The sequence below is a fragment of the Talpa occidentalis genome, unplaced genomic scaffold, assembly GCF_014898055.3.
Source record: "Talpa occidentalis isolate TD23 unplaced genomic scaffold, MPIMG_talOcc4v2.1 talOcc4.6, whole genome shotgun sequence".
Lineage (NCBI taxonomy): Eukaryota > Metazoa > Chordata > Mammalia > Eulipotyphla > Talpidae > Talpa > Talpa occidentalis.
In genome coordinates, this window is record NW_023604972.1 from 75,998,178 (window position 1) to 76,011,551 (window position 13,374).

The following is a 13,374-nucleotide window of genomic DNA, read 5'->3' on the forward strand; positions in this document are numbered from 1 at the left end:
TTGAGGAATAAACACATGGAATAAAATGGGTTCAGACCAGAAGACAAAAACAAGGATTTGGGATTCAATCTATCCTCCCTCACTGTATACCATTTTGATGAACAGCTTAAGTTGCAGGGCTTTTAAACAGGATAATATTTATCATAAACCTTTTTATATTATCACAATGGTATTGCAATTTTAAAGTGCTGAGACTAAATTTTATTTAACAAGAAAGCCTTATCATTTTTCCCGTTTTCTTTTCCATATATGATTTATTTTCCAAACACATATTTCACCCACTTAGGAAGTACTGTTTGTTGAAGGACTGAGGATCAACTTTTTACTTCCTGAGGAGGCAAGATCTGGAAATACATCAGTCACTGGTGTCAATTTGTGACAGTAAAAATTGCCAAAGATATTTGGTAAACTTTCATCACTGTCACAACTGTAAAGTTTACTGAGCAGTTTCAACGCAAATCAATTACAACAGATGGGTGTGTATGCCATTCACAGTTAAATTTTCTATTATTATCAACATTAAATTCAGCCACTTATAACAATAACAAGAACACCACTGACAAAAGAAGACAAACAAGGTGAACATTTATGCCCATTCAGTGAACACATTATGCAGCACCATATGTAGCTGCCTGACACTAGGCCATCTTTATTGTGTGTCTTCATCTCCAAGATGGCAGCTTGTGCTGTGGTGTTCATGTCCATATTTCAGAAGAAAGGAAAAAAGGGGTAGAAATAGGAACCTCATTCCCTCTGAAATTATTTCTTAAATGTTGCGCATGACATTTAGTACTCATTGGTCAAAATGTATTTTAAAAAAATAAATGTAGTCTTTGAGCTAGGTACCAAAGTAGTCAGTTAAAATTCAGTTTCTATCAACAGGAGAAAACTGATATTTACAGTGGACAGAATTTTTTTTCTTCCACTTTAAAAATTTTAAAGAGAGCCCTAGCCTCCTAGAGAAAAAAAAAAAAAAAACAAAAACTAGATATTTTAATCCAATAATTAAGACAAAAGCAATCAGGCTATTTTTTACCATGATGTAAACAAAAGAAATAAAAAAGTACAGTGCATCTTCATTTTTACACAGAATATTTCTAACTTTAATAAATATAAATGTAGAAATATTTCTGTATATGAGAACATCCAAAACTTTAAAAAAAAAAACAACTGTATAATTATGTTTTATTGATGGAGGAGAGCAGAAGAGGGGGTTGATTAATTTCTTTTAAAAGAGAAAAGTTAACTTAGAAATAATTTCATCCCACTCCTAAATCAGAACTAATGCTCTCAGTTGGGAGTTATGCTGTCATATTTGAGAACCACTGATTTGAACATACTATTTCTGGAAATGATTTCTTTTTAGTAATTACTAACAGTTTATGAAAAGATCTGCAATTTTATTTTTCCAAGTGTTCAAGTAATCTTAACTCATCAAAATGCTAAAATCTTTTATATCAAAGTTGGCTGAGACTTACTCATGTAAATGACCTGCCTGCCTGTTGCCTGGCAGCTGGTTCCTCTTTGCACAGATCTCTAGCCTCCACCTCACCCCAAACCCTGGCACTAATCTGGCCTCTAAGCATGAATCCATAGCTCATTGTCCAACTTACAGCTCTACTCTGACCTGGAAACCAGGCTCTATTGCAGGCCGCTCAATTTGCCTAATGGCAGACATTTCCCATACCAGGAGCTTAAGGAATCAATCTACTGCATACCAGACCGTTTCTGTCAAGACTGTGAATGAATCTTCCATTAACAGAAACTCAGTACATCATCATGAAGCTCTTTGTTTGAACACCATTAATTTATTTAGTAAACAAACATTGAAAGCTGACTACAAGTCAGCATGATGCCAGGCACTGGTGCTGAAAGCATCAGTAACAGTTACCTGGCCTGCCCTCTAGTGGGAGAGACAATTATAATTGTTGAAATAATACTCCTTATGTAGAATTATATTTTAACCTTTAGGAATATTCATCCATTGTTTTTAAGTCTCAGCTGCACAGACACATGGAATTAATTGCATGCAGACTTCCACAAATCCACCCTCCATTCTGAAATATTTTGTGTAGAATTATATGATATTCTCCAACCTTTAATGAATCCCCTAAATGGCAAATAATCTTCAGTCAAAATCATACACACATTATTTTCTTTTCTTCTCCAACCTCATAAAGTCCTCTTTTAAGTCTTAGGTGAAATGGTTTTAAGTTTCTTCACTCTCATTTGGGATGAGTTCCAATTTGAAAGTATACTTTATAAAATACAGCATTGAGAAATGAATAAAGAACAGGAAAATGTTCTAGTATTTCTTACCACTACTTAATAAAATTGCTTCACCTAAAGTAGCATATCACAATTTTTAACTTAAAAAAAAAGCTCTAAATCAATATAAGAGCTTTTCTGATTACTTTTGAACTAACATTGACTTTAAGCTTTGCAAGTTCTGGTCTCTTAACCTTTGTGACTTCCTTAGACTTATCCCATCTGTGAAGCAGTTCAGTTCAGGGATTAATATGTTACTGGGTAGGGTGAAAAGGACCCCAAGACCCCTAAACCTGCCTGCTCTAAGTAGGTTCAGCCATCTGCCACATAAAGACAAAACATACTCTAGTTCGTAAGATCTATAATGGAAAGGAACTTGAATACAATTAGAGTACAATAAAGAAAAGGAAAGGGAAAGAATATTGTTTCCAAATCAAACACCCAATGATATTGTAGTTACTCCATTCCCTTGTGGGTAAATGTCCAGCCAAACAGTTGGCCCAAAGCAGGGCCACTAAGGCCCAAAAACCTGCCACAAATCTAAGACAACTTGTGGTGGAGACTCATAGGAAAGGGGCAGAAGGGGCCATGCAGGTCTGGAGGGAAAAAAAAAAAATCAAAATCAAGATAAAGGCTACCATTGTTAACCTCCCCATGCATCTCTCACCCACGTCTGTTTCAAACATCTCCTTCCATGTCCCCCAAGCCCTGGAACAAGTCCAAGGACGAAAAACAATCACGGCTTCTTCACATGTCTCTCTGTTCATGTGCCTCTTCCAGGTCTCCTTACTTCCTCTATTTCTCTTGCTTTCTTCTTTCAATCTTCTCCTCCCTGCTCAGCTCCAACCTTCCTTGGGTGGGGCAGGAAACCTGGAAACTACCCTAAATTTGGGGACCACCCTGAGCAAATCTACCATCAACATTTAGCTCTTATCCTTTTCCCCATCTGCTTATTATATGAACTTGAGAAAATGACTTTAAGACTCTGAATCTTGTTATTATAAAATCACAAAGAATGGGCCTCACCTGGTCGCACAGGCAGTTAAGCGCCACGCTGTGACGCTGTCCACAGCCTCTGCAGCACCTGTTCAATCCCGGCTGGTGGGGGAGGGTCCCACATGGTGAGGCCCACCACTCCTGTTGCTCCCACTGCTCCCCTCAGCAGTGCATTTCATCAGTCTGCCTGTTCTGTTCCCTGCCCTGTCTCTGGTGAATCCTCTCACCCTCCCACACTTCTGGCCTGTACCCCTGTTCTTGTATAAATAAATAAATCTTTAAAAAAAATAAAATAGGGGCCTCCCCGGTGGCGCAGCGGTTGAGCGCTGGCTTGCGAAGCTGCCCGCGGCCTCTGTGGCGCCGGTTCGATCCCCGGCTGCTCCCCGGCCACCGGAGGAGGGTCCCACATGGCGCGCAGACCTCTCCTACCGCCCGCTGCTCCCCTCAGCGGTGTGCTTCGGTCCTTCTGCCTGCTCTGCTCCCCGCTCTGGCTCTGGTGAATTCTCTCACCCTCCCGCGCTTCTGACTGTGCCCAGTGCATGTATAAATGAAAACAAACGAATAAAGAAAGAAAACATGCCTCTAAAAAAAAAAAAAAAAAAAAAAAAAAAAATAAAATAAAGGGCCTCCCCAGTGGCGCAGCTGTTGAGCACTGGGTTGAAAAGCTGCCTGCAGCCTCTGCAGCACTGGTTTGATCCCCGGCCACAGGGTGAGGGTCCTACATGACGCGCAGACCTCTCCTGCCAGCTGCTGCTACCCTCAGCAGTGTACTTCGTCAATCCTGCCTGTTCTGCTCTCCGCTCTGGCTCTGGTGAAGTCTCTCACCCTCCCGCGCTTCTGACTGTACCCAGTGCTTGTATAAATAAATTAATTAATATTTTTTAAATAAAATAAAATATAAAATCACGATGAATGGGCCTCCCCTGGTGGCGCAGGTGGTTGAGCGCCACAGTGTGAGACTCTCTGCAGCCTCTGCAGCACAGGTTCGATCCCAGCAGACTGGCAAGTGTCCCACATAGAGCAGCAGACCTCTCCTGTCACGCCCGCTGCTCCCCTCAGCAGTGTATTTCGTCAGTCTGCCTGTTCTGTTCCCCACTCTGTCTCGAGTGAATCCTCTCACCCTCCCTCATATCTGGCCTGTACCCCGGTTCTTGTGTAAATGAATAAATAAATCTTTAAAAAATAAAATAAAATCATGAAGAAAATGACCTTTACTCCTTAGGGTTTGTGAAGGTGATATCAGTCATTATATATAAAGTAAAATGACTGTCACAGAGTAAGGACTTGATATATGTAAAACATGAGAATGACTCTTTTTTTCTTAGTTATGAGTGATACACATATAGGGATCATTCATCAAAAATAGACTGTGATCTTAAAATTATCTAATATAGCCCTGACATTCAATAAAAGCTTTCATTAACACCCAAGCAAGCTACATTTTCTATTAGGTGCTATTTTAATGTAAAAATTAATTAAGTTATCCTAATCTGAAATTGAACATTTAGAGAAGAATGTGACATACATAGAAACAGGTCAGAGAGGACTAGATACACCTGCCATCCTAGCACATTCCATTCCATTCTGTGAAGAGTGCTCCTCACAGCGTGCAGTGAGCACTCAATAACTGTTGGTTGATGGATGGATACAGGTTCCATACCCAGATATATTCTGTGCAAATAGATATGTTGATTTTGTTTAAGCACAATATTTTGGTTTAGGTTTTTTAAATTAATTTCTTTCTTCTGGGGTAGGTAGATTTACATCCACTTGCCATTTCTATTTCTTGAAATTTAAGGGGTGATAAAAAAAAAAAAACACCACTACTGTATCCTAGAAGTAATCTCTAGAAAACTTATAATATGAAGTTAAATTTGTATTTATATAATATTACACAAACTTTTAAAATAATGTTGAGATGGAATAAATGGTTTGAAAGATATACAACAAAATATTAAAAATTGATAATCCCTGGTTGGTGAGATAATGAGTTTGTTGATATACAGAAAGAGATATATGAGTATCTTTATTTTTTAAAAAGATTTATTTATTTATCCATACATACGAGAACCAGGGTACAGGCCAGATTCACGGGAGGGAGAGAGGATTCACAGAGAAAGTGTGGGGAACAGAACCGGCAGACTGACAAAATACGCTGGTGAGGGGAGCAGCGGGCAGACAGGAGAGGTCTGCCACACCATGTGGGACCCTCGCCTACCCACCAAGATCAAACTGGCACTGCAGAGGCAGCGGACAGCTTCACAGTGCTGCATTCAATGCATTTACCTGCCTGAGCCACCAGGGAAGGCCCCTATATGAGTATCTTTAATAGGAGAAAGGAAACAGATGAATTATGGAGGTCTGGGAATATGGATTATGGGAAATTATAAAGTATATGAAAACTACACACTGACTAATAAGAGGGATTAGAATAATAATAAAATATAATTTTACTATTATGATATCTAGTTCTCACATTTTGGGCAAGAAATAGCTATAATTTATATTTTATTAAGAAATCACATTTACCAATGGACTGATTGAAGGATAATGATTTCAATTTATTTGTCCAAAAATTAGGTAAAAATATGGAATGAGGGGCCTTCCTGGTGGCCGCAAGGGGTTAAGCACAGTACTATGAGGCGATCCCAGCCTCTGTAGCACCAGTACAATCCCCGGCCAGCCAGGGAGCGGCCTATGTGGTGCAGCAGACCTTGCCTGACTCACCAGCCACTCCCCTCAACAGTGTATTTCAGTCAGTCTGCCTGTTCTGTTCCCCAGTCTGTATCTGGTGAATCCCCTCACCCCCAAATCTCTGACCTGTGCCCCAGCTCATGTATGCATGAATAAATAAATCTTAAAAAATATATATATAGAATGAATCTTGTCACAACTTTTAAAAAATAAGTATAGACTGTACTTAAACACATCAATCTTAACAATGTTTTACAATAGAAAACAAACCTAAATTAACCTTTGAACTATATATACATGGCCTTGATTTATAAACATAACGATGCATTTTCTACATCTAAGATCTTTGCTCTTAAAAATAAAAATCAGGATAAATACTTGTAGAATTAATGAGAATTAATTACTTTTATTGCTTTTGTTAATAATTTCTCTCTGAATTCAATAGGTAGAAAGATACATACATACACATACATATTTACACCTACATGCATACCTATATACATAGAGACATCAATGATAAATGGATAGACAGGCAGATTCATTGATGATAGATAGATAGATAGATAGATAGATAGATAGATAGATAGATAGGCCAACATTGGCATAAATATGTAACCTTAACTAAAATTATTCCTTTATTTCCACTGATGGAAATAAAATTTTTCTCTCAATTCCCAAAATATAAAATCAAAATCTTAATCATATAACATCTACATTTCTTTTGGAGTGTAGGTATTTATTTAAACATTTTATTATACTATTTCTACTGTTAGTTGTGATAGTTCATTATTTGTGTCTTATTTAATATTCTTTAAGAGTAGACTCAAATAAATTTTAAGATTTACAATGCAAACAATATAACACTAAAAGTGTTCCCCAAAGTTCTGAGAATAGTTTGTGGACTTCATCAACATTTACTGCTTTAATAAAAATATTTTGTATTTTTTGAAACTTCCCCACTTCATTGAAAAGCTTCTCATATGAATGATTTGTGATCTTTTATCTATTTTCAATCTTTCCCTATGAATATGATGCTTTTCGCCCTTATAATTGATCTATCATCCTCCCTCTGTGCATTCAGGATGTGTGGAGGGAGGACTTGTATATCAAGGAAAGGGTTTCATCTTTCTGAACATTCACCACACTAAGTTCTGGTTTGTTTTTAATTTTATTTATTTTTGTGTAGAAAAACTGGAGTGTAGGCCAGAAGTGCAGAGGGTGAGAGGATTCGCCAGAAATAGAGCAGGGAGCAGAACAGGCAGATCTGCTGCAATACACTGCTGAGGAGAGCAGCAGGCGAGACAGGAGAGGTCTGCTGTGCTATGTGGGTCACCTCCCTGACTGGGAATTGAACTCAGGCCTTAAGGGGTGATAGCACTGAGACTTAACTCCAAGACATCAGTGAGGCCCTACCACACTAAATTTTATAGTGAAGTCTCTTCTTAGATTTTGTAGAGTTGTAGTTTTTTCTTTTTAGTAATAATACAATAAAACCATCAAAATATATTAGACCAAATTTGATTTCAGATTTTTTTTCCTAAAGCAGAAAATTCTCAAGTTGCTTAGTGAAGTGCTAAATGCTTTATATTGACAGACTGTTGCTGTTCAGCAGTCTATATTTGCAGCCTGCAAAAGCAAAAGCCACAGTTGAATCTTCTTTGTTGTTCGCAGTATTTTAAATTACAAATGATGTTGATTTTAATCATCTTTGCTCTATTCACTCACCAAGCTGGATGCTGCACAAGTCAGCTCTCAGATTCAGTATAAAATACTTTTTTATTGCATAGCACTTTACACCTTCAAAATATTTTGTGGGCATTAGCTAGTCAAAATTCACCAAGAAAGACAAAGTTAAAAAAAAAAAAAATCCCTTGATGTACTGGCAGGTATGTGTAAAAAAGAGCTTAGTGAAAGGATTTTCTTACAGATTCAATTTGAAGGCAAGACATTTATGTAGTTGATTGTTTTTAGTCAATAGAATATATTTCAGGAAGTAATTGTCAGATCTTCTCTTCCCATTATAACAGAGCAAATAATTTCAATTTCAGTGCTCATATAAATTACAAAAGTGATAACATTATTAATGACAGTAAAATTTATGTCACACAAAAATGTGATATATTGAATGCACCTTTGCATACTTTACAAAGTAAATGTTTTGTGATAAGTTGATTTTCAGAGAAAAGATATGTATAAGTTACTGCTTCTCCTTTCTGCAATGTAAGTAGCAGCAAATCCACATTGTATGGATGCAGGTAAGATTAAATTCTTCCAAATAAGGATTAATTCACATTAACTATATGAATATATATATATATATATATATATCACAGCAGGAGACAAACTAATGTATTATTTAAAGAGTGGTACTCAAGAAAGAGGTTAAACACATCTGATAATAAGTTTGGAAGTAAGGGGGGGGGATCCACTTAGGATATGATTTTTGTAGACCCAAGTATAACTTTTTGCATAAAATGTAACTTAACAAAATATTCTTTCCCTATTCTCAAGTGTCTGAAATTCATATTTCTGGATAGACTACTTGTGGCGCAGCAGTTGAGCGCCAGACTGCGAAGCTGCCTGCAGCCTCTGCAGCACCGGTTCGATCCCCGGCCGCTGGCGAGGGTCCCCCATGCCGCGACAGACCTCTCCTACTGCACCCGCTGCTCTCCTTAGAGGTGTATCTCGTCAGTCTGCCTGTTCTGTTCCCTGCTCTGGCTCTGATGAATTCTCTCACTTTCCAGAGCTTCTGACTATACCCAGTGCTTGTATAAATAAACAAATAAACAAATAAATAAATAAATAAATATTTTTTAAAAAGATGTAAACACTGTTAGAAAAATAGTACATTGATCTGTAAAATCGTAGCACCATCAAGCAACATTATTTGCTTGACACATTTGAATGGGTGTCTAGTAATCATCTAAGCTATGGATAGAAAGTTTGCCACTAAGGAAGGCTGCTTACCCAAAACCCAGCTATATCTTAATTAACTTGTTATAGTTATGGCATAATTTCTATTTTATCACTTTGATATATAACTTGATGGAATATTGCACTGACATAATAAAGTGTTAAACAGCAGGAAAATATTATAAGCCAAAGAGATAGCCTATTTTAACAACTCACTGTCAGGAAAATTTTCTTCACATTAAACCTAAATCTCTGCATCAATAACTAAGTACATTTCAGGCCATTCTCGGTTATTCTCAGTTATTTTAGTGTTTGGTTGATTTCTTCTTTTTCTATGGCTAGAATTTTAAATTTTTGAAGTGCTTTTTAACCACACGTACTAGTTTTTCCTAGTTATAGCTAAAATGTAATACTTTTTTCCCACTTTTTACAGATCGTGGTATCAGAGCACATTGATATTAGGAGGCTTGTAGTAGGTTACATTGCAAATTAAAAACCCAGCAGGGAAAGGGTTACAGAGCACCTGAGTTTCCAGACTGCTGCTTAGTCAACTGATCCTTGGGACTATCATGGTACAATGAATTAAGCTAGAAAATAAAATAATAAAAAAATATAGATTATTAAAGTTGTGATTTCTTTTTCCATGGATTGGTATAAATACCCCATGATGTAGTGCTTGTAATCAAACTTCTAGGTAGACTTAGAGTCTGATTAATCTACTCCCATCTTTCTCATACTTTTGCACCCATTTACATGAGAACATAAAATATATTAGGAATGAAGGGCTATATTTGAAGCCCATAATGAACATGCTGTGTTGCCTGACTTCTAAGGGCAATAAATGGGGCATTTTTCAGAGGAATGTCTGAACAACTTAGCTCAACTTCTTTTTCCCAGCTCTGTAACTTCTCAATCTGTCTTTATGATTGAGATTGGGGAAAGGGAATATATTAAAGACTTGGAATTTGAGCTTTGAAGACTAGAACAATCAAGAGTTCTTGAACTTGCCCCTACATAACTAATCTGGAGTGGAAGAATACTCCCTTTGGATTAGGAAATAGGAAACAGCAGGGATCTCAGTAATACCAACATTTATATATATATATTTGGATACTCAAGATTTGTATAATCTGAGAAATTTCAGTAATCCAAAGATCCTTCATTCAATAAGATCCCTTAAATATCTATGTGTCAAGATATGAGGTAGGCGATTAGGAGAAAACATGATATTGTTCAGGAGTAACAACCTAATTCTGTCTGGATTGTCAGAAAAGCTTTCACAGAAGAAATGATATATCATGTTGAGACTTGGGACAACTAGTAAGAGTTAACCAGTTGAGAGCTTGGACAGGGGAGTTTTTAGGTATGGGAAGCAGTAAATACAAAGACACTGAGGCAGAAAAGGCCTTCAGAATAGACACTGGAGGAACAGAAAGGTAATAAATCTGTCCAGGGAGACAAAGAGAGCACAGGGAAGTTTGAGATGTAGAAAGACCAGCTCATTCCAGTCTTTTTAGGTAAAGGTGAGTATTTTTTTCCTTTTTATTCTAAATGTCACAAAAAAACTTTTCTATGTTTTAAGAGAGAAGAAGTATGACTTTATTTGCATTTTTTAAAAGATTGCTCAGGTTTCTGCATACATTTATCTGTTATTTGTGTTCTTTTCAGGTTAATTTGAAGTTTTTTTTTTTAGCTCCCACAAAGACACAAATCCTCTCTTATAAGGAACGTTAGGCTATTGGGAGAGTCAAGTAATTGAATGATGTCAATTTCCTTGCGTTTCCATTTAAATTTAGCCTCCAACTGAAATAAACCAACTGGTATGCTTGTGAAACTCAAATTATGCTATCATCAGTTAAGCTGAATGAAAAGAAATTAGACATGGAAGTAATAGACGGCTCATTTTAAAATGGCATCCTTTATAGAAAAATCATTATATGAGACAATTAAGAGGGGAAATGATTTGAAGATGCATTTTAAAAAGCACTTTAACAAAAGAATAATCTTACAAAAGTATAAAAAACCTCAGAAACAGTGAAAAGGCTAACCTAGGAAGTGAAAGGCTAACCTATCTTACATAATAAACTGTAAGATAGAATGCAGAAATATGGAATTCAGAAATATGAAGCATGGTTTGTGTGATCAAACCAGTTATAATGCTGAGTAATAATATAAAACTTCAAATAATTTATCATCAAAATTGTACTTTATTTTATATTGTGCCTTCTTAGTTACATCACATGAGTAACCTCATAAAAGTGGAATTAAATATTTAATAACAAGAAAACGATCACTCCTTCAGGTGAATGCTGTGACTTTTTTTAATACACTCAAATTTCAGACTTTTAAATTAATACTAAAAATGTCAACCCCTAAATTTTATTTTATGTAGACTGTATTTTAATATTTACGAGGCTTAAATAAAATGTTTCTGCCTAGGAAAATAGTTTTTTAAGCAAAAAATGATGAAATAGAAATTCATTATGATAAAGTGATTGATATTTGTCTCTTAATTTAAAAAAAAAAACAACTGGAAACCAAGTATGATGATAATAATCTATTTTAAATGACACTTAAAAACAACATAAAGTCAGATTGAATTCTGATGCCTGGCTCTAAAATTTAGACCAAAATTGCCTCATTATTGTACTGATTTACTAAATAATTCTAATCAGAAATAGTCACTCATCAGAAAAATTAGAATTTCCCTAGGGAAGAATTCCCATTACAGAATGTTGTCCTTATATTTCTAAATTATTTACAATATTGTAAACCAGTGTTATCTCAATTTAAAAAAAAAAAAAAAAGTGTCCATCAAACTCTGTAGTTAAGCTTCTGTCTATTGTCCTGCTATTGACTTAAGCCCCGTCTACCCTTCAGTATGACTCCAGGCAAAGAGAAATTCTGCCAAGTTTTTCTAATATCTCTCTACACAGTGCTTTTTTCCTCATGTCAATCTGCCACTTCTTGATATTACTTTGGAATTGAGAAAAATAATAGGTCGTGAGGAAGCACTTATACCCATGTCCTACCTGGGGATTCAGGCACATTCCCTTGGGCTCAGCCTGGGAAGTGCAGAGTGAAGATTCCTTCCTCATCATGTCCCCAACACTATATAATTAACTTTGCCTGCATTTTCCCTGACCTTACTGTTATGGGGCAGGAAAAGGGACACACCAGAATCCACAAACCTGCCCACTCTAAATAGGTTCTGCTGTCTACTGCATTAAGACAAAATATATAAGAAGTTCAATGGAAGGAAACTTTAATATAATTAGTGTGCAACAAAGAAAAGACAAAGTAAAGGCTTTTCAAATGAAGCATTTGAAGTTACCCATCTCCTCGTGGGTAAAAGCCCAGCCAAACAGGGTTGGCCAAAAGCAAAGCCACTGAGATCCAAAAGCCTGCTACAATCTGAAACACCTTCAGGCAGGGACCCATAGAGAAGAGTCCAAAACAGCCAGACAGTCTGGAAGGAAGAGAACAAAATCAAAATCCAGATAAAAGTAGCTATTGTTAACCTCCCCATGGGTATCTCACCCACATCAATTTCAACCAGTCCAAGACCAAGAAGCCAGTGCGCTTCTTCACATGTTTCTCTGCTCCATGAACCTCCTCCATATCTCCTATGGCTCTCCATCATCTTCTTTCCTTTTCCAGTCTCTTCTCCAGTTTGTTTTGCTCCCTGTTCAGCTCCACCCTCTTCTGGGTGGGGAAGGAAACCTGGAACCTCCTCTTTCCCTGGGGACCACCCTGTTACAATGTCTTTCAAAAATCTACTTTATTTTCAAGTAAGAAACTTAGTCTGCTAAATCTATTATCAAAATAATTTATTTGGGGGCCTCCATAATGGCTCAGGGGGTTAAGGTGCAGCACTATGAAGCAATCCACAGCCACTGCAGCACAAGTTTGATCCCCGGGCAGGGAGCTACCCACATGGCACAGCAGACCTCTCTGACTCACCTGCTGCTCCCCTCAGCAGTGTATTTCAGTAGATCCACCCATTCTGTTCCCCACTCTATCTCTGGCAAATCCTCTTACCCCCCCATACCTCTGGCCTATACCCCAATTCTTTCATGCATACATAAATACATCTTTAAAAAATAATTTACTTATTAATCCTCATGATACTCAGTGACAGAAACATAATTCTCAACAATGTAGGCCTTTTTTAACTTTATCCAGGGTTGCTTTTGGTTTTCAGGGATTACATTCTGCCAGAGCTGGGACAGGTCACATAAACAGGCACTGCAGTGATACTGAGCTCCATGAATCTGTTATAGGACAGCCCCGATATTGAATGGGTTGCCTGGCTGTGGGTCCTCACCCACGCGCTTAAAAGGGACTTATTAATACTCCACTACAGGCACACACAAAAGGTTAATAAAAGGTTTATTTACAAGGGAAAAGAAATAAGGAAAATGTACAACTCAGGGAGAAAATAGGGAAATAAAGCCTTTAATGCGTCCTACCCGATCCGCCAACCTGGAAACCCAAAGTCAC